This window comes from Melanostigma gelatinosum (genome assembly GCF_949748355.1).
Source record: "Melanostigma gelatinosum genome assembly, chromosome: 19".
NCBI lineage: Eukaryota > Metazoa > Chordata > Actinopteri > Perciformes > Zoarcidae > Melanostigma > Melanostigma gelatinosum.
This window is the reverse complement of record NC_136652.1, coordinates 2,379,433-2,398,538: the sequence shown is the minus strand read 5'-3', so window position 1 is coordinate 2,398,538 and position 19,106 is coordinate 2,379,433. Positions and strand designations below refer to the sequence as shown.

General features: G+C 40.5%; 1 long non-coding RNA gene across 2 annotated transcripts; it reads right to left on the bottom strand.

Annotated features, from left to right (window-relative positions):
* Nucleotides 1–15,037: 15,037 nt before the first annotated feature.
* Nucleotides 15,038–17,485, bottom strand: LOC306793248. Of its 2 annotated transcripts, XR_013772870.1 has the most exons (4): nucleotides 17,450–17,485; nucleotides 15,621–15,665; nucleotides 15,312–15,528; nucleotides 15,038–15,168 (listed from the first exon to the last, which is right to left on the bottom strand). It is a non-coding gene; the product is annotated as an uncharacterized lncRNA (long non-coding RNA). The 2 variants fall into 2 exon arrangements; XR_013772871.1 differs by lacking the exon at nucleotides 15,621–15,665 and having other exon boundaries at nucleotides 17,450–17,484.
* Between the last annotated feature and the right edge of the window lie 1,621 nt (nucleotides 17,486–19,106).

The window sequence follows — 19,106 nt, the reverse complement described above, 5'->3', positions numbered from 1 at the left end:
TGCGCTCTCGTACAGAAACTTCGTCAAGGTTACTCTAAGCAGAGATAATATGGTTTTACACTGCACGCTACTCACAAGCCTGGTGTCCGGAGACTTGATGTCTTGATACGGTAATTTCACGGTCAATTTTCTCTCTTTTATCAATGACTTTTGACATATATCCCCGTCATGTTATGCAGATTCTTCGTAGCCCAAAACGTCTTATAAATTACGGTAAAGATTACGCTATCTGTGGCATGAATTCGAATGCTTCGTGCTCCACGCGTGTCCGCGTTTTACGCTACTTCACTCTACAATACCACAGGTGCGTTATCTTTCGCCTTTTATCTTACATTTTCTGTTGGACTCATTCACTCATGTGTACAGACCCCCCAAATGGCTGTATAACAACTCTGTTGCAGGTTGATTACTCTGTATAAGTACACTACGACTATGTCATACTCACAGTTCGGTCAGTCTGATAAAATTTGGATTATGTCTATAAATACAATATGCAGAATTCAGTTAAATAGGCTTCTGCTCACCTTAGTTTGTTGTACCGGTACTATCAGACTTTCCCCGAGCTGCAGGCACGGCACCGGTGGCAAATACCGGGCTCCCAGCCCCAGGGGAGACACGCCTTTTGGTTCTGAAATCACAGATAAAGGTCCGTTATAGCTCCAATCCGATGTGCTCTGTATCAAGTTGCCCGCATCCTCCACCAATTTTGTTGTGAAAATAAAGCTATCTTCCACACTTAGAGCGGATTTAAGAGTACAACGAAAGCTCTCAAGAGGCGTTTAGTTATATCAAAAGCAATAGGTTTATTATCAACAGAGTTATTCAGCCCAGCAATTCAACATGCATGGGTTCTAATAGCTTCACTCTCAATCGAGATCTGCCATAAAAAACGCTTGAACATGGCAGCGTGATGATTTATGTAGGGTTCCTCCCATGGAGGCCCATTGGTCAAAGTCAAAGATGCAGGCGGAGCTTGTTTGTACAAGTTAGACACCTGGTTGGAGGCCTGGACAAATCCGTCCACACTGGCCCCTCCCAGGAGGCGTCGTCATCTGTCAGTGTGAGGTGAGATGTTGTAGAGAGTGGACCTGTGAAAAGTGGAAACTGCTAGGGCGTTGTCTCTTTCCTGTATCTCACTCGTCTATTGTTCTACCTTATCTAAGATGGCGGCCTATTCCTTGTGACGCAGTTAAATCAGTAATCTCCCTCTTGCTTCTCCCTTGCCCTAGCGTGTACTGTGTGTATTGCGTGAGTGGTTATTAAAGCTGCATAAGCTAGTGGCTATTAAAGCTGCATAAGCTAATGGCTATTAAAGCTGCATAAGCTAGTGGTTATTAAAGCTGCATATAAGCTAGTGGTTATTAAAGCTGCATATAAGCTAGTTTTATCAATACATGCAGACTTTAACTGGACAACAGCTGTTAGTAAAGACAGCAATGTCAGCAACACCTGTAATCAGTTGTCGAATTAACCTGGTAGTCGATCGTTAATCATTGTTGTTGTTTTTGATTTTCCGGGAAGGGCTCATGTGACAGGGAAGGGAAGGACAATCAGGGAAGGACACGCCGTTACTGATAAGAACCAGTCAAGTAGTGAATGCGGATATTTATAGAGCGCTTTTCACAGACATAACATCACAAAGTGCTTAACAGAGCAGACATTTAAAAGCATAAAAAACACAATGTGACCCTAGGGTCAATAAATTACATACACAGAGAAAAATAAAAAATAAAATTAAAAAGTAATAAAAAATTAAATAAAAATGTAAAACATATTTTAAGAGCAGGTCTAGGACATGGGTTTACTTTTACACAAACGCCAGCCTAAACAGGTGGGTTTTGAGCTGGCTTTTAAAAGTATTCACAGCATCTGCGAGGCGCAGAGTTGCAGGCAGAGCATTCCAGAGCCTCGGGGCCACTGCCTCAAAGGCTCGGTCACCACGGCTCTTAAATCGTGTGCGTGGGACTGACAGAAGACCTAGAGCATTTGACCTGAGAGTGCGGGCGGGTGAATAGGGGCGAAGTAGATCAGCTACATAAGCCGGAGCCTGACCGTGAAGTGCTCTGTAAGTGATGGTGAGAATTTTAAAGTGTATCCTAGATGCTACAGGAAGCCAGTGGAGAGATCGGAGTACGGGGGTGATGTGAGACCGTCGATTTGTCCTGGTGAGTAATCTGGCGGCAGCATTTTGGATGACCTGCAGACGGTTAAGAGCAGATGCACTGAGTGATGTGAAAAGTGAGTTGCAGTAGTCAATGCGTGAAGAGATAAATGTGTGTATAATCATCTCTAATTCAGGTGTTGATACTACAGATCTCAGTTTAGTGATATTTCTTAGATGGAAGAAACATGACCTGGACAGCTACAAACATGACCTGGACAGCTGCGGCCGGCTATGGCCGCCATTGTTTCCAAACTTATCCGCTTTCGACCGTCCACACGAAGAAGCAACCTCGGAGTTTTCAAATTGATCCGTCCTTCGGAGCGTTTTCAAACGTGTCCGTTTTCTGTGCTCTGAAATTCCGGTGTAGTGTGGACGCTCAGTGTAAACGTAGCAAAACATAAGCCTTTCAAATGAAAACGTAGTAGTGTGGACATGGCCTCAGTCTGCTGGAGAAGAAGTCTACTGGGCATGCTTTATGGGCCCAAAAATGCGTGAGGACGTCTGCAGAGGCTGCTTAACATATCTGCAGAAGTGGCGTTACTTAAGTACTAAAGTTCTGTGACAAATAAATCAACTTTGACTATTGATTTCACATTGGACGCAAACAGTGTTTGGTGCTTTTGGACCCACCCCAACGTCTTCTCTATGTCGAGTTTGTTGCTTTTATACTTCCTGGTTCACAATTGCGTTGATTGCATACAAATTGATTTTGTGGGAATTACAGTGCACTACTTTTCGTAGGTATAGCTAGGCACTGTGTATGAGAACAGTCTGCAGTATTTGAAGCACTATGACACTAATAAGCTACCAACAAGAGTGTGTATTACATGGAGAAAAAATATGTAGGAATTTAAACCCGTTAAATACATATTTAACTGACACCCTTTCATCATCCTCATCAATTACAGTCATAATGACAAATAAATAATATTGTTGGTGCCTCACCATATGCTTAGAACAAAGACTTGCACCTACTTGTCCTTCAGAACAGTCAGCACCCTGATTTGAGTTAAGATTCACACCAACCCCCCCGGCATTATGTATCACCTATGTGTGAATTTCATTCAAAGCAGAGCTCACTGGACGAGGGCCATAAGCACCGCAGTGGACTTCCTGTTCAACGGCCTTATGTCACCTATAAAAATCACCTCCAACGCTCCGCCGTCTCATCCTACTCACGTTGGTGAATGGAGGCACACAACAATTGCTTTTTAACTTAGGTTATAGTCTTAATTTCGCCGGACTAATAGACTTCTATGCCCCATACCATTCTCTCCCCATTAACGTCGACATTTTGCTGGTCATAAGGGAGAAGAATTCCCTTAATTTCCGAGGAAAATTCTCTGCCACACAGAGAGTTTATCGCTGCACAGCTTGAAGATCCGGAGCCGAGTTTTAACCAAGAAACTGAAAGGACCACTTTGACCGCTACGAAGTCATCTCACATTAAGAGGCTTGTGTCTGGGCAGAGATAGCTCATAGCATGTTAATTACATTGCTTGTTTTGTTCTAAGTTCACTGTTTTGTTCTAATGTGTGCCTGTGTATGATCACGGACCACCGAGTTCTGTTAGTGCTGTGAAGAAACTATTGTTGTGTTCCATACTGCTGCAATAGTGTTGTTTTAGATCATCACCCCGAGTGAAGTTGGTAATTGTGACCGAATCTAGTTCGCCAGTTGGGGTTTTGGGTGACAGAGAAGCAGTTTCTGGATTTTACTTCCGCGATGAGGCGCTGCCTTGTTTTGAGTGTTTTCCTTTTTTTCGCTTCTTTTACTAACCCCCACACACAAACTCACAAACATAGCCATACACACATACCGGTTTAGCTAACTATCTCAGACACGTGTGTAAAAGCAGTCTCTATCGGTCTCGTGCCATTTTGTAGTCTTGCATGGCCACGTATGAGACTACCCCCTCCATTTTGATAGTCCTCTCTACCCCGCCATATTGTTTGTAGTCCCACATAGCGTTGCCACGTTTTAGATTACATCCGGCATTGTCTGGATAATTTCTTGCTTCACTCCACTGGAATATTATTCTACAAATAGTACTGTACTAATGATTTTAGTGTAGCCCAATCTTTATTTGCAACTCTGCAAAAAAACAACAGTATTAACAGAATGAATAGACAGAAAGAGAAGCTGCAAAGCATTTGAATGTTGATTTAGAATTTGACTGTCAACGTTATGAAGGAAGCTTCAAACTATATGATATATCACCAACACTATTATGAAATAAAGGACCTCTGGGTGAAAGTCCTTGCTGGAAGTCTTCACTTTCACCATTGTTACTTGGACATAAGCCATTTATGGATGTTTGTCCCATAATTGCTGTGAGTCTTTCACGGGCTGTTTCTTTTTACCGAAGCTACAGTCCTATCTCAGGGGACACAACATTAACCGCCTCAGTTATTGCAGCCCAAGCCTTTTTTTCCCATCATCGTCACTCCCGTGGAAACACTTTGGAAAAGTGTGCGTTTTCTGCCTTCCACCTCGGCATAGTCTCAATGTCTTCAGGAGTGAAATTACCAGGCTTTTCTCTTTTACAACAACTTCACTGCTTCCTCTATGATAAACCTCTTGGCGAACATATTACCTCACACAGAAATAGGGAAGTAGCAGTATGCTGATTACAAATCAGTGGGGACATGAGAGGGATTTTGATTCTGCTAGCCCTTCTTTCTATATCGAGTTTGTCTTTCATAATGGCCAGAATGTTTTATTTATTTTCTTGATAAATGTAATTTATACTTATTGTAAACCAAAACAAATTAAGAAGCGTGTGCTCATCTGTAATAAATAATCAAAATCCTTGATTAAATGGAGTTGTGCAAGTCACTGCATTTTTCACAACACTGTCCTTCAAATACTTCATAATAAAAGTAATTTGTGTTAACACATGCATCTCACACAGGCAGCGTGGCCTGAGCAAATGGTGGTAAGATCAAAATTGTCCGGTGCGCTGGTGTAATGAATCCGACTAGTTTAGCATGCACACTTATTTTGGATGCAAAGTTTGACCATTTCTATGCACATGAATGAGACCCTGTGTATTGTTCATTTAGCCCCCGAGTCCCCACCCAATCCAGATGTGGCAAGTACAAAATTCAATGTATGACGAAAAAAACTGAGCTACATGTGATTGCATAGCAGCTGGTTCTGAGAATCGCGAAACACTTATTTACTTGAAGTCCATGCAAAGTTTTTTCTACAACTATAGTCTGTATGGTCAGGGCAAAGGTCCAAATATGGTTTATGTTATGATATTCAAAATGTATCAATGCAGAATACATATTCATTTAATGCCATTCTGATTCATTTCAATGATAAATGCAAGAGACCGCAGCAAAATACCTTCTTTTCCTTTCTGCCATGAAGGACTCGTGTTTGATAGCAGAGTCTCAAAACCAAAGATTCTCCATGAAAAGGCCATTTTGTTGAAAATGAGATATATTCTCTGACCTCTAGGCTGTTTTTCCATTCATTAGAACTTTTTCATTTCAAAACAAAACATCCTTCTTCACCCATGACGTACTCGGTGCCTGAGTGTATCAAACGCCACAAGGTATTCACTAGGCGTCTGGCCTTCACTGAGAAAAAAAATCTCAAATAATGCATTCTGTCATTAGACACCCTCCTTTCATTCACACCCACCACAGTCTATATGACCCCTGTATATCTTCAACCTCTAGCGGTGACAAAGGATGGACAAAAACATCCAAACTCTCATTTCTGAAGGGGGAACAGAGAACATTTAATTGTCTGCTGTCCATTGCTGCCTCTAAATGGTGTCCATTACTGCTTTTCTTGTACATGTTGCACACATGTCCCGTCTTACCATTGACCTTTTGTTCTTTGCATTTTCCTCATACTGGAGCTGTTGGAAGAAAAAACAAGCATTCTTGAATCATGACTAATTGGCTTGGAGCGATGCAAAACCCACTGCCAAACAATGCCCATTGAGCATTATTAACAGGTAATCACCCCATGTGCCAGCATTTTCACTGATGTAAGCTGGTGAGGTGACTGACAAGGAAATCTTTCCCCTGCCGTTTTATTGAGGTCATTTGCTGGTAAAAACAAAATCATCTCAGACCTACAGCGCTGCGTTGTTCAGATGTAAATACTCTGGTTTGATTTTGCCTGCACTGATGATGTAACCCTACCAGCCGGCAACCTGTGAAATGGTAATTAAATCATTGTGTCAGTGATCAGTTTCCCAGTGTTTCCAGTTGTTAGTGGGTGTTTCCAGAATACTGTACTAAGTCGGGGATTTGATGACTTTTATATGCCAACAACATTTTCAAAACACCAGTGCACTTGCAACATGGGCCATGTGGGATGAAAAAGATCTGGGTAATTTTATACCAAGTGTAAGAGCCATTTTGTTATTGTTTTGTTTTTGTACAACTTCCCACCACTTGGGGGCGTAGTGCCGGTGTGAATCAGGGCACAGGCATTAGAATCAGTGGGGTCATTGGATACAGGTGGTTGCTAGTAAGCAGAAGCAAACTGTTTTTGACCGTGCACATTTAATGAATGTAAACGTTATGATTTATTTGGTATATGTAGAGGAAATGGATAACGACAGAGAAAGTGGTTGGCCTCTGTTTATGTGAGAAATAAAATGCCTATATTGGAAACTGGACTTCGTTATTTATGGCACGCGTCAGAACAAACATTTCAGAAACCGTGGTGACTTTTTTGGTAAGCAACGGTCACTACACCAAGGAAATCACAACTTTTTGGCTTCATGAGCAACCAAGCAACTGTCATAGGAATGATACAGAATGCACCAAATTCCACCATAAAACAAAACAATAAAATAAAACGATATATATATATATATATATATATATATATATATATATATATATATATATATATTGTTTTCAACTCAACATGCAACCAGAATCAGTAAAATAATAAATACAAGTTCTTGCAAGACACAATTTTCCTTCTGGCATTTACCCACTGGCAACTTTGGTAAACTCTATTCATCATAAAAATAAGGAACATTTCAAACACTTCTGTATTACACTTACAAACACTGAGTAAACACTTTCTCAAAAATCAAAAAGTCACAATGGGCTGTAAAACTGTAAAGCATAATTTATGATAAGAATTTGAAAATATTAAATGAATACAAAAAATAGAAAATTGAAGTTAGGAGGAGTGTTTGAATTAGTATCACCTTGGCTTTATGCTAATGTAAATGTCAATTACTTCTGATGTTGTTTAACTGTGGCACATCTTGGGGATGCTATGTAATGTGCATGTTGGATGTGTTTCCATACACATACTACACTGACACACTGTTCTTCTCTTGCACACGACTCTCTCCGTTGCTGTTGAAGCTGACCGGGAACCTACAGTAGGGTCTTCGTCCTCTGCCGTTTCATTTGTGCTCGTCATAGTGTGCTAACCTCAGCACATGAAGTTTCAGGGTTAATCTCACGCATATGAACTTTGGTTCCTCTTTAAAAAAAAATTAGTATTAGCTCTTGAAATAACTGGACTGTGACGGAACACATAATTAACTTTTGATGGAGATCCGTCTGCAGATGGCACTCCGCCAACCCCAAAATCCGGAGGACATGTTCTCACAGCAGTGGCTGTAGCATGCTGAACACGCGAGCGAGCTGTTAGCAAGCAGACATAAGTAGCAGTTTTGTTAGCAGTTGGTAGCTGTTAGCTATGGGCTGTGGGAATATGGCTTGTTAGCAAGCTAAACTGCAGAGTGCACAAATAGATTGAGGAAATATAACCGTGCTCGGTCTGTTGTAGCTCCAGGGGGAACATGAGGTGCGAGTCTTTACTGGCCTCACGATTCAATTCCATAACGACTCACCTGTCAACTAGCATGTGTGTAAGCTCCGCTCTCGGTGAAACACAGAAATCACAGAAGAGAAAGGAGAGAAACAAGCGCAACAGTCGACAACAACTGACTCACACCGAGCTGAAATAAAACTAACTCACAATTATGTTCTGTCACAGCATCAGTGCAGAATCCTTCACGGCCCTATCGCAATACATCTTAGAATCAAGACATTTCCACACCTCTATTTACGTGTTGCCAAGTGTACGTACCAAAGGGAAGCTGTGAGGAAGCGGATTCTTACTTTGACGCTGACGGTTGTTTTCCCCAGGTCAGATGTTGCAGGCAGCAGATTATATCTAACGTTAATTCTTTGAGTAACTTTGATTGTTGTCCTGTTCCTAATTCAAATTGTTTATTCTTTTTTATTCAAGCATAGAAGTCCAACAAGTCATCTAGTGCTATACTGTCTACTGAGCTACACTTGCTGTTGATGACTTTGCCCTTTAGCAGACAATTCATTTAGACTGTGGCTTCTTTCAAAGTATAAAATAAAAATAATAATTGACGGTGTAAATAAAAATACATTCATTCAATGTTAAATAATATGCGCTATACTTGTAAGCTTATATTGCGGAGTTGTGAGGGTTGTGAGGTCACAAAAACTCCGAGCAGGGCATTCCGTCGCCTGTTCGCACGATAGAAACAGATACAGTGGCCCTGAAAGAAACACTTGCTTAAACCACCAGATTAGGGCAGAAACTGCCATCTTATAAGTAGGAGAAGAGTTCTCTTTATCTATTCACACAGAGACTTTGAAATAGCTTAGAACTGCACCCTTTTCGGCACCTTAAGTGTTAACAATATGCAGACACACTGACGTTCCAGAGAAGGCGGGATCCGGACGTGAGCCAGTGTTGGCGGAGATGCCCAGCGCTCCAACAGGCTGTCTGAAAGCTAGAAACAGATCCGCCTCCAACTTTGCTTTAACCAATAGGCTTCCATCAGAAGAACCTTTAACACGCATGCGCACTCTGTCTAAGCACCTTTTAGCTTTTCATTCGCTCCTACAGAGTGAACTTTTCTAGGTCCGTGCACGTTTAACTGCTGGACATAATACTTCTGTTACAAATAAACCTTATTGCTTGAATTGAGCTAAACGCCTCGACCTAAGTCTGTTCACCTGAGTTTTCTCCTCAACATGAGTTTTATTCTCAACAACGGACAAACAATATATGGCTTCCAGCCAAGGAGCCTGCTCATCTGACTCCAAAACACACACAGACCTGGAGGGAATGAACAGGAGATACTGATAACTACAGTACAAGCAGCACAAATGGCCTGGACAGCCCTGCGAATGCTAAGTTTCACTATGAGCCAGGTTTGTATATAAAAGTGCCAAAAAAACAGTGCAATAGAATGCAAAAGCATAGCAAGTTGATACAAAAAGGCATCAAAAAAGTGTTTCAAAGAACATTTCCACAGGCGCCCTTAAGGGTATATGTGATACTCACTGTTGGGAAATCTTAGATCCTGTATCTTGGAGTAAAAAATCCCAAGAATGAAGGTAAAAGATTGTCTATGATGAGAAACCTATGAGTAAGTTTAGGAAACTTCTTTGTGAATACAAACTTCTCAAATAAAATCACTGCAAGAGATAACTGGATGACAAACTGCAGATTTATATGAAAAACATAAATGAGCCAGTGTGTTTGTAGAAACAAGGGAAGAAGTGACAAGAGGGGCAACTGTCATGTAATTATGTTGACCGTATTAGAAAAACAAATCTCAGTTTGAAATCTTCGATGCATAAAGCATACTCATATTCTTACTCACATTAATCATCCTGTCAGAGTTTAGATCAAGTACATTTATCATTTATAAATGAGTCGGTGATGGAGATGGACTGGGGGAGGGTGGGGGGAGACTAAGGATGTATGCATGTGTGGTTTTAGGATTAAATGCTAATTAGATCCTGGAGAACAGGAAGGCTGGTATGTAGGTGTCACAGAGTAAATACGCAGTGGACAACCGTCCAAGAGGAAGTTTGATGTGAAGAGGTGAGTCGGAGATTTCCTCTCATGTGCCCACGTCCAATGTCAACATTCAAATGGTGCTATTGGCTGGAAATCTGGATGTGCAGAAGGAATGCAGAGTTCATTGTTCATGTTTGTGCTTACTTCGTAAAATTTAATGAAACTGTTTGGTTTCTTGGCTTTGGCCAAGACCACATGTGATGAGTCCAGTTCAATCCTCAGAACAGATCCAGTCCTGTGAGAATCTAGATCGTGACCAAAGAACATTTTCGAGGCTGGTCAGTTTACATTCTTTTGATGTTGCTGAATGAGACAGGTAGAGGACACATTTTACTGTGTTAGATCTCTGAAGTTACTTCTTTGCATTCAGACACAGTGGTTCAGGATATGTTCTCATGTTCAGTTAAAAACGCTGTAACAAAGAGTCAAATGGCTCCCAAACTTTGTCTAGGACCACCCACCCTATATATGTCATGTTGTGTGAAATCATTGTAGCAGGTTATTAGCATCAGCAGGGCATTGTAATTTTGGGCAAACTTTATTGACAAAATTTGCACTTGGATTTAAATTAGTTTTACGCATGCAAAGAAATACATTAAATCACTTGTGCATTCTGATTTCTTTTCAGACATCCACCTTCTTACAACCCTCTCCACTCCTTGCTTGCCCACTCGCAATTATCTCCAGTCAAGCACCAGCAGCAAAGCCCTCAGCCTACCACAAAAGCACATTGTAATTACAAAAGGTATGTAACCTGTACTCTCACTTAATAGCTCTTTATTTGACAGTGCATACTGTGTTAAAGGGGAATTTATGAAGCCATACAATTAGAATTTCATTCTGGTTATTCTCTTACTCCAGACTCCTGGGTTGCAGTTGAAAAGTCAAATAAAATACACTCTAATGTCTTTTCCTAACCGGCAGCGGCTGTTATTACTGTGGGTCTGCCATGGTGAAACTACAATGTTCCGAAGAAAAAGGTGCATCCACCAGTCCGCCCTGTGCGTTCTTAATGTATTGTTCCATGTAGGCGATGTAAACGGCTCCTACAGCGAAACGCTGATACCACAGGTCTTCCTTCCTGCTTTACAATCAGCACTGCTCCCAGTAGATCGCACGTACCAAACCTGACAATTCACTCATGTGCAATATAAATTAAAATAGCAAATTACTTATGCCTACAAGTTTCCATTATTCAAAGTGCAAAGCATTTATTCACTTATCTGAATAGTGGGTGCGAGAGATGATTTTCCGCCGTAAATGACACAACCGGCCCCGAGCCTCAACGGGTATCACTATGTCTTCACATCGGTTTGTGGACCTAAATGGACGAAATTTGATCCTGTGCCTTTGCACAAAGACTCATTATTTATCCCTTAGTGATGTGAAACTAATTGTATTCATCTCCACCTTACACGAGCCCACAGCGCTGCCATGTCCTTTGAATTAACGCTCAGAGACATCTACATATACCTGCCAAGTGCACTGAACAAAGATGGACCAGCAGTGCTCGTTCATGCACGGCTGCTTTGATTGAAATTTTAAAAACCTGACCGCTGTTTTCGCAGTTATTTTCCTCTTGTGTTGCGCTTATTGGTGTCATACTTTCCATATTAGAGCACACGCTTTACAGCTTTCAGTGTCGGAGGATGAAAGGAATGTTTACAAGCGCTCACGTGTACAGAAGTTGTAATAGACGATCTAAACGTAGTGAACAAAGGAAACAAAGCGTTACTAACCCTGGAACACAAACTGCACACACAAACTTTCCCCCTTCTTTCATATTGGGACTGCTCTTGGCCGGTGCCACATCGAAATATTAATGCAGTGGAACATTCCAAAGTGGAAGTCATCGCCCCTTTTGGCTCAAACTAAATGAAACCAGGAAAATAATACAGTGGCAACTTTGGCAAAAACCTGTATGACAAACTTGGCAGGCGTGTGTTCACAGTCTCTTCATATCTTCTCCAAACTACTGGCCCAGAGCTTCATCTGAGCAAAGGACTGTGACCGGCCAAGCCCACTGAAAGGAGGGGGAAAGGAGACAATGGAATGAAATGTGCTGGCACCAGAGAGGAGAAGGTTTGGCTGTGTTTCCACCCCCTCCACACACGCACACACCCTGTCATCCCACTTGTGTCTTTGTCTCTTCTTCCCTCCCGATGCTTCGCCTCCATTCTGCCTCTTCCCTCCTGCAGCACAATCTAACCCGAGCAGCTTCGCTCCCCTTTGAACCGCCTCACAATTAGGCAAAGATGAGCGCTGCCCTTGATGCATTGTAGTTACAACCACTCCGCTCTGCTGGAGTTTGACTTTGATCTCCTAAAGGCTGCAGCAAAAAAAAACGCCATCCGGCTACAGTAGTGTTTGCCCTCGCTCCATCAGGCTCCACCACACGATGCGCTCCGTTCAGATGGGCCTGACAGCCCCCCGCCCCTGGGGCTTAGTGTCAAGCAGATATGGAGAGGAAATCACTGTATCACTCCTACTCCCACACTAAAAAAAAAAAACATGGTAAAAAGTGTTAAGGACACAAAACAAATGGCGGCGTCAATATTTTAAGCGCTGTGGTTTTGGAAGGAGGACAGACAGAGAGCTGTAATCTAGCACTTTACCTGACACTCTGGCAGGATGGGCCGGATAAACTCTGTGCTGGATAGAGAGCGATGGAAGCGGAGCAATAACAGCATCCTTTGAAGATTAGAGTGACTGGTGAGCGTAGTGAATTGCTCTCCCCGTGTTCCTCGGTGGCAGAGACAGTTATGGAACATTTGTCGCCAATCTCTCTGACAGAGTCAGACTTTTGGAAAAAAACAGCCCTGACAAGCTTTCCTTTCCAAAAAAAAGCGATTGCAAGGTATTTTTAGTCCCACAGGAAACATGTCTCTAGTTCAAAATACAGAATATTTCATTATGATGTTAAGTTGGATGCTAGACCCATTACCAAGGTCTACAAACAAGGTTTGATTCGTTTGATGACTGCAAGGTATCTCTAAAATCACAGTAAAATACAACGAAACTACACCGTCATAGTCCGTTCTAAAGTTAGTCTACACTCAAAAAAATAATTCATTGGATGAACTCAATTAAATTGTGGGCAGGTTTTCCACCGACTAAATATAGTTAAACCTAACTTGAACTAAAAGCATCCATGCAATATAATTAAATAATTAAATTGAGTTAGTCCGACTCAATTTTATCAAATACAACCGAAATAAAAAAATACCATTAATGAAATGAAATAGATTTATGTTAGTCCAAATCAATGTAGTACAATTCATTGGAAATGAATTAATCAGGTAAAAAAAACCTTTTTTTATTTGACCCCCAATTAAGACACGAGACAAAACCTAGTTCAAGTGTTTTTTATTGAAAATGCTTAAATACATTAAATATGATACAAATCTGACGATCCATGATACTAGAGCCTGCATTTCATTTTTTTAATATAATTAGTTTTTTTACAAAAACACTGATCAGAAAAGGATAGCAACAAAAATTCCAAAAGGATCTATACAGTGCATCTTTCATCATTTTTAAATATTAAAACAGTAGTCCTGTAACAGCTCCACAACTGGTGAAAAATAAATACCAAGCTATCCCAAATCCCTTGGCGCCACAAACAAAGACGCCATGAGGGTGGAGGCTATGCACTGCTCTCCAAACAGGGAATATCATTGCACTGCAGTGTAGTCATTCACCATAAACTATCATTTCCAAAAAGCACAAAACTTCCTGCAATCGATATGTACAACCACTATTGCAAGTGCTAAATTCCCACTACTTTGGTTTGTCAAGAGCAATACAGCAGTTTTCTTTCCTACCAGTACAGATGGTAGTACAAAAGGACTCCTTTACACTGAAGAATAGCCGATGTATTATCATGTGCAGAAACAGGCAACTTGGACCACTTTTGGGCTACAAAAGTAAAATCACAAAACATCCACAAACTAAAACTTATAGATTATAAATAACAAGGATACTCATAGTCAATGGAAGTTGCAGCGTATTGAACTGTGTTAGGGTCCATTTCAACTCGAGTAGAGTCATTCAATCAGACAACGAGGAAAATGGACGTGCAAGTTGACGTTAAAGAGTAATCACACTCGAGTTGGGATGAGGAGGTGAATTGGGCAAAACTTTCTGTGCGTAAACACTTAACCAAGCTTGCAGTGACATGTAAAAGTTCCGTAATTTACAGTCTCTGGCTTGCCTCTGTGCAGCTTAGTCAATTTTTTCAAAATGTCAGAACTAGGAAAACATCCATGAGGTCATGGATTGTCGTTGACTGGGCGGAAGATGAAAGTAGAAAACATCCAAAAGATCTGACAAGGTTCTTTGGCTTTGTCACTTGGTGTTCACCTCTTGTGCAAACATCTTGATTTTCAGCTCCTGTATCTTAGAATTCAGCTTGTGCCCATCCAAATTCATTATGACCTTCTGGAGAAGCTCAAAGATGTACTTGAAGTTGTCTGGAAAGCTTAGATTAAGGGCACAAATTAGCCCAAAGCATGATGAACGCCATGATGACACCGTCTACGTTGTTCAGGACTTTAATGCAGTTGATCAAGTCCAACGTCCTCTGGCTCCCCATCTCTTTGGATCATGTAAATCCTTATGACAGTGAATGCGATGTCCCTCACTGCATCCTCAGCGGCGGAAGCCTGACAACAACACAAACACAGAAAACTTGTTAAGTTAATCCACAAACATGTATGTATATATATATATGTGGGTAACACTTTGACGCTACATGGGAAACATATTGCGATAAACTTACCAGATTGATAAAGAGTCTGGATCTTCATTGAGGTAGATGACAGGCTTCTCAGATGCACTCCCTTTTGGTGTTGATGTCATCACACTAAAAGTTATGGATAAAAGCAGGCCATTTACTATTCATCAAATGTTTTTAAAAATGCAGATATGGACAAGAAAATATTACAATAACCACCCCAATACAGTGAAAATAATATTGTATACATATGTACTAACCAAATCATTGATGGTCAGGACATCCTTGACCTTTTCTCCTTCACACCTCCTTTGCTCTTTAAGCCCTGTATCAGGGAGTCTGAGAAGAGGTCCAGCTGTGACATGAACTTTGATTGAAATGGCTTGGTGGTGATCAGCAGGAACTCTGCATTGACCTGAATAACAAACAAAATACAGCTGTTTGTTACTTGTTTATTATAATTACTATCACATTATGTGGGATTATTAAATTCAAATTGCGATTGTGAAGCCATTAATCATCAAAATGATAAACACATAGAAACACACATTTACTTACTTAACTTTGCTGGAACAGGGAAGGGGCCTCTGCTCCACAATCTCTGGTTGAATGTGCAGTTCAGCATGTGTGATTTAGAAGCTTACTCCATGTATTAAATGTACATGGGCAATGTATGGACATGTATAGCGATAACTGCCCCTACAATGCCCATGCAACAAGAAATACCTGCTAGCTAGTTCCAAACTGCATTCTTTACACTGCCACATGCAGAGTCCTAAAGAGAATAAAGATAATTAGTACATATCAAACTGAACAAATAACAATGAGAGAGATCAGCTTGCATCGAGCATATAACCTATTACGTACTATCATTAGGAGGTTGCCTCAAGAAGCTTGGTAATGCTGATCAAACTGCAAAAGATGAGATAAATATATTAGTGGAGGGAAAGGCTGGAATAATCCAAAGTTCACAAAGTAAAACAAAGTCAAGTCAAAAGTGCTTTGGAGCGCTCACAGATATAATGTTACCATTTAGAATAGACTAGCAATTCCCCTTTTACAGCAACACTAAAGCTATATACAACAGAAATCAAATCATGCAAGCGTGTTAAATAAGATTAAGACAGTAATTTTAATAAAATATCAAACTGTTTGCCTTGAAAACTCATTCGCACTCCTGCCTGCGTTCACACAGCATAAGGTCATAGAAATACAATGAGTAGAACGGACATCGATGTTTGTCTTGGTCGTTTTACGAGTTCAAAAGAAAATAGTGCTCAACACTGCGCATTGACCGTAGTATAACAGAAAAGTTAGCCCGCTACATCGATCAGTTCTTCACAATGACGACGGTACACGTACAAACTGCCGCTGCTCTGATCCCGTTACATCGGTTTGAATGGGAATGTCCGTTCTACGCTCGACTATTTCTATGGCTGCTGCGATAAAACACAGCTGACTTCCGTGTGTTCATGCATCAGGTGCCCGCGCGAGTGAGAGGAATTAAGCGGTTTTATGAGCTCATGATTTATTCATATTAAATATTTTTCAGTGAAGAAAATGTGGCTAAACCCACTAGAACTGAACGCCCACTACTAGCGAGAGTGGCCTTCTGTGGCCTGCTCTGCCTGCCGACATTATGGCGCTAGAGAGGGGGAGACCGTAGTCTGCTCGTTTAACTGCTCTCCTACTGTTTTTTAGTGCATACAGACAGTTCATAAGGAAGCCTTCGGCGCTGCGTCCAAGCCGTATTAATGACAGTACCCTGATCTCTGGTCTGCTCTATAATGCTAACCACGTTGGCTACCTAGCTTGCTAGCTAGCCTGCCAGCCAGCCTGTGTGCCTTCGATCTTATTAAAAACGGAACAGTCGTGTGGCTAAGTTATCACGTCTGTTCCACACATTGTGGTCATTATTGTTGGAATGCTGTTAAGCATTCCAACAATAATGACAATAAATGACAATAAATGAATTTATAATAATAAAACAATCATTTCAAAATAAAAGCCCCATGGATTAACTGTATTTAAACAAGCTCAAAATTAGGCTTTTTTGTTGAAAAAATGAATGCTCTAACTACTACTGCTGCTGCTAATATAGTATTACTACTACTGCTACTACTACTTCGACTATAACTTTTGCTGTTGCTACTATTACTGCTACTGCTATTACTGCTACCATCAATATTATTACTACCACTACTACTGTTACTTATACGACAACTGCTACTACTACTGCTATTCATGCTACTAAAAGTAGTAATACTACAGCTATTAGTATGACTGCTACTAGTACTACTACTACTGCTACATCTTCTACTGCCATTACTATTACTACTACTACTACTAGTGTGATATTAAATACTATGACCACTACTACAGCTATTACTATGACTACTGATACTATTTTTTTAAGCCACAGAAACTGTTCAAATATCAAAATGTTCAGCTCTTTCAGGAGAGGTGTGATATGACTTCATATTTGTAATCTTTAAACTTTTTGAATTATTAAGCTTTTTGCAATTTGTTTTTGAATTGGAAATCTATTTTCAGCAATGTTTTTGCTATTAATTTCAGTTTTCAGCATTCCAACGCATTTTAAGCAGGAAATACTTTTTCTAGTTACAGAATGGAAGCCTTCATTGACAGCGAGGTAGAGTCTAAACTACTACAACAAAATATATAAAGTTACTTACCAAAGAATGGACGGTCGGTTTGAATCTTGCTGCAGTCGTTAAGGGGGGGAAAGACGACTGAGAGCACGTGATCTGGCATATGCGCAAAGGGTAGTCCCCCAACTAAACACATTTATTTTGAGTTGCTACACACCATCTAACCTAAATAAATCGAATAAATGAAAGTATTCATGCATTTTATGTTAGACCCATTAAATATAAATGTGTTCATTTTTTAACTTGATATATTTAAATTAATCAAACACTATTTAAATGTGTCACCTTTAAGAAGGGATTGAATCGTTTTTTTGAGTCTACATACAGAAGATGTGGATCAGACTAATGCAGGACTTACATCCAGGAGGCCGCTGGTCGTGTCCCATTGGAAACCAAATCAAAGATTGCTTAGATTTCCGTCGTAACTTAAATAATAAGCCAAACCGTGATGTTTTTACTGAACCTATCCAAGTAGTTTTGTTTCAATTCCCAGTGAAAATCATGTCTTTAAAACTGTGACCGTAATCTGGTTGAAAATATGTATTCCACCACAAAATCTCAGTATCTTATCCTCCTTGTAGAATACACAGAAGAGCAGTTTAGTAGAAGTGTATCCTGTTGTTCAGGCAAAATCAGCCAAAGTCAGTCCATACATTTATTTCCAGTTTAAGCATGAACAAAATCTTGAAATGCAGAAAAAAAAAAAAAAAAGAATATTGTGTGTATTCACGATTTTTTTTCTTTCGTTTTTACCATTACACACGTACAACTTATAGAAACCATGCAGTACATGAGGCAGGCAACTTATTTTCCAGTAAAGGAACTCCCTCTTCCCGACATAGGATTTTATTTATTCATTGCGTTCCTGGAGAGAAGCTGAATTGAAATGAAACGGACTGAGTCAAGTAACAGAATCAGGATTAAAAAACAAGCCATTAGAACCCTGTAAGACTAGGGCACAAAGAGAAGAAATGAACAGTGGGGGCTGATGAGCGAATGAGAAGCAGGTGAGTGGGGAAGAGCAGGTGAGCTGATTCTATTGGCTCGAGGGAGTTAGAACAAGGATGACAAGACAGAGTGGATGAAAACCCAAATCATGACCCGTATCAATAAATGAATTGGGTTATTAATATTATCATTTTCATTCATCACTGATGATCACCAAACCAGCTGAACAAATATTTTGTCTGGAAATTGAGAAATTAATAAAACAACATTTAACAGCTGTGATATGATATAGAGTTTATTGATCATATAATTGTGAATAATTAGACCTTGTCATGGAAAACTGCACTGCTCAGTGTAATCGTGTGACCAACCAAACGAGTCTCCTCGTGCACACCAACATATTGTGACCAGTCAGCCTGACTCAAGATGTGAACCCATGAGCACCTCACTCAGAGAACCCGTTCGATACAGCACGACACACTCACAAGCTCCTCACGTGCTCTGGTTCCACGAGTGTACTCTGGAAACAGATATGTTTTCACAGACGTTTCTCTTCAGATTTGATGCAGTAATGAAAATACCAAACAGATGATTCAGCAAAACTGTGAGTTTCACGGTGCCTCCTGTTCCAGTCGAGCTTCATTAGTTCAAAAGCACGTCACGTCTTTTAAACGTGAGGACAAGCTGTTATTCTACAGTACAACAGTAAAGAAGTTTCCCAGAAGGACTCTGA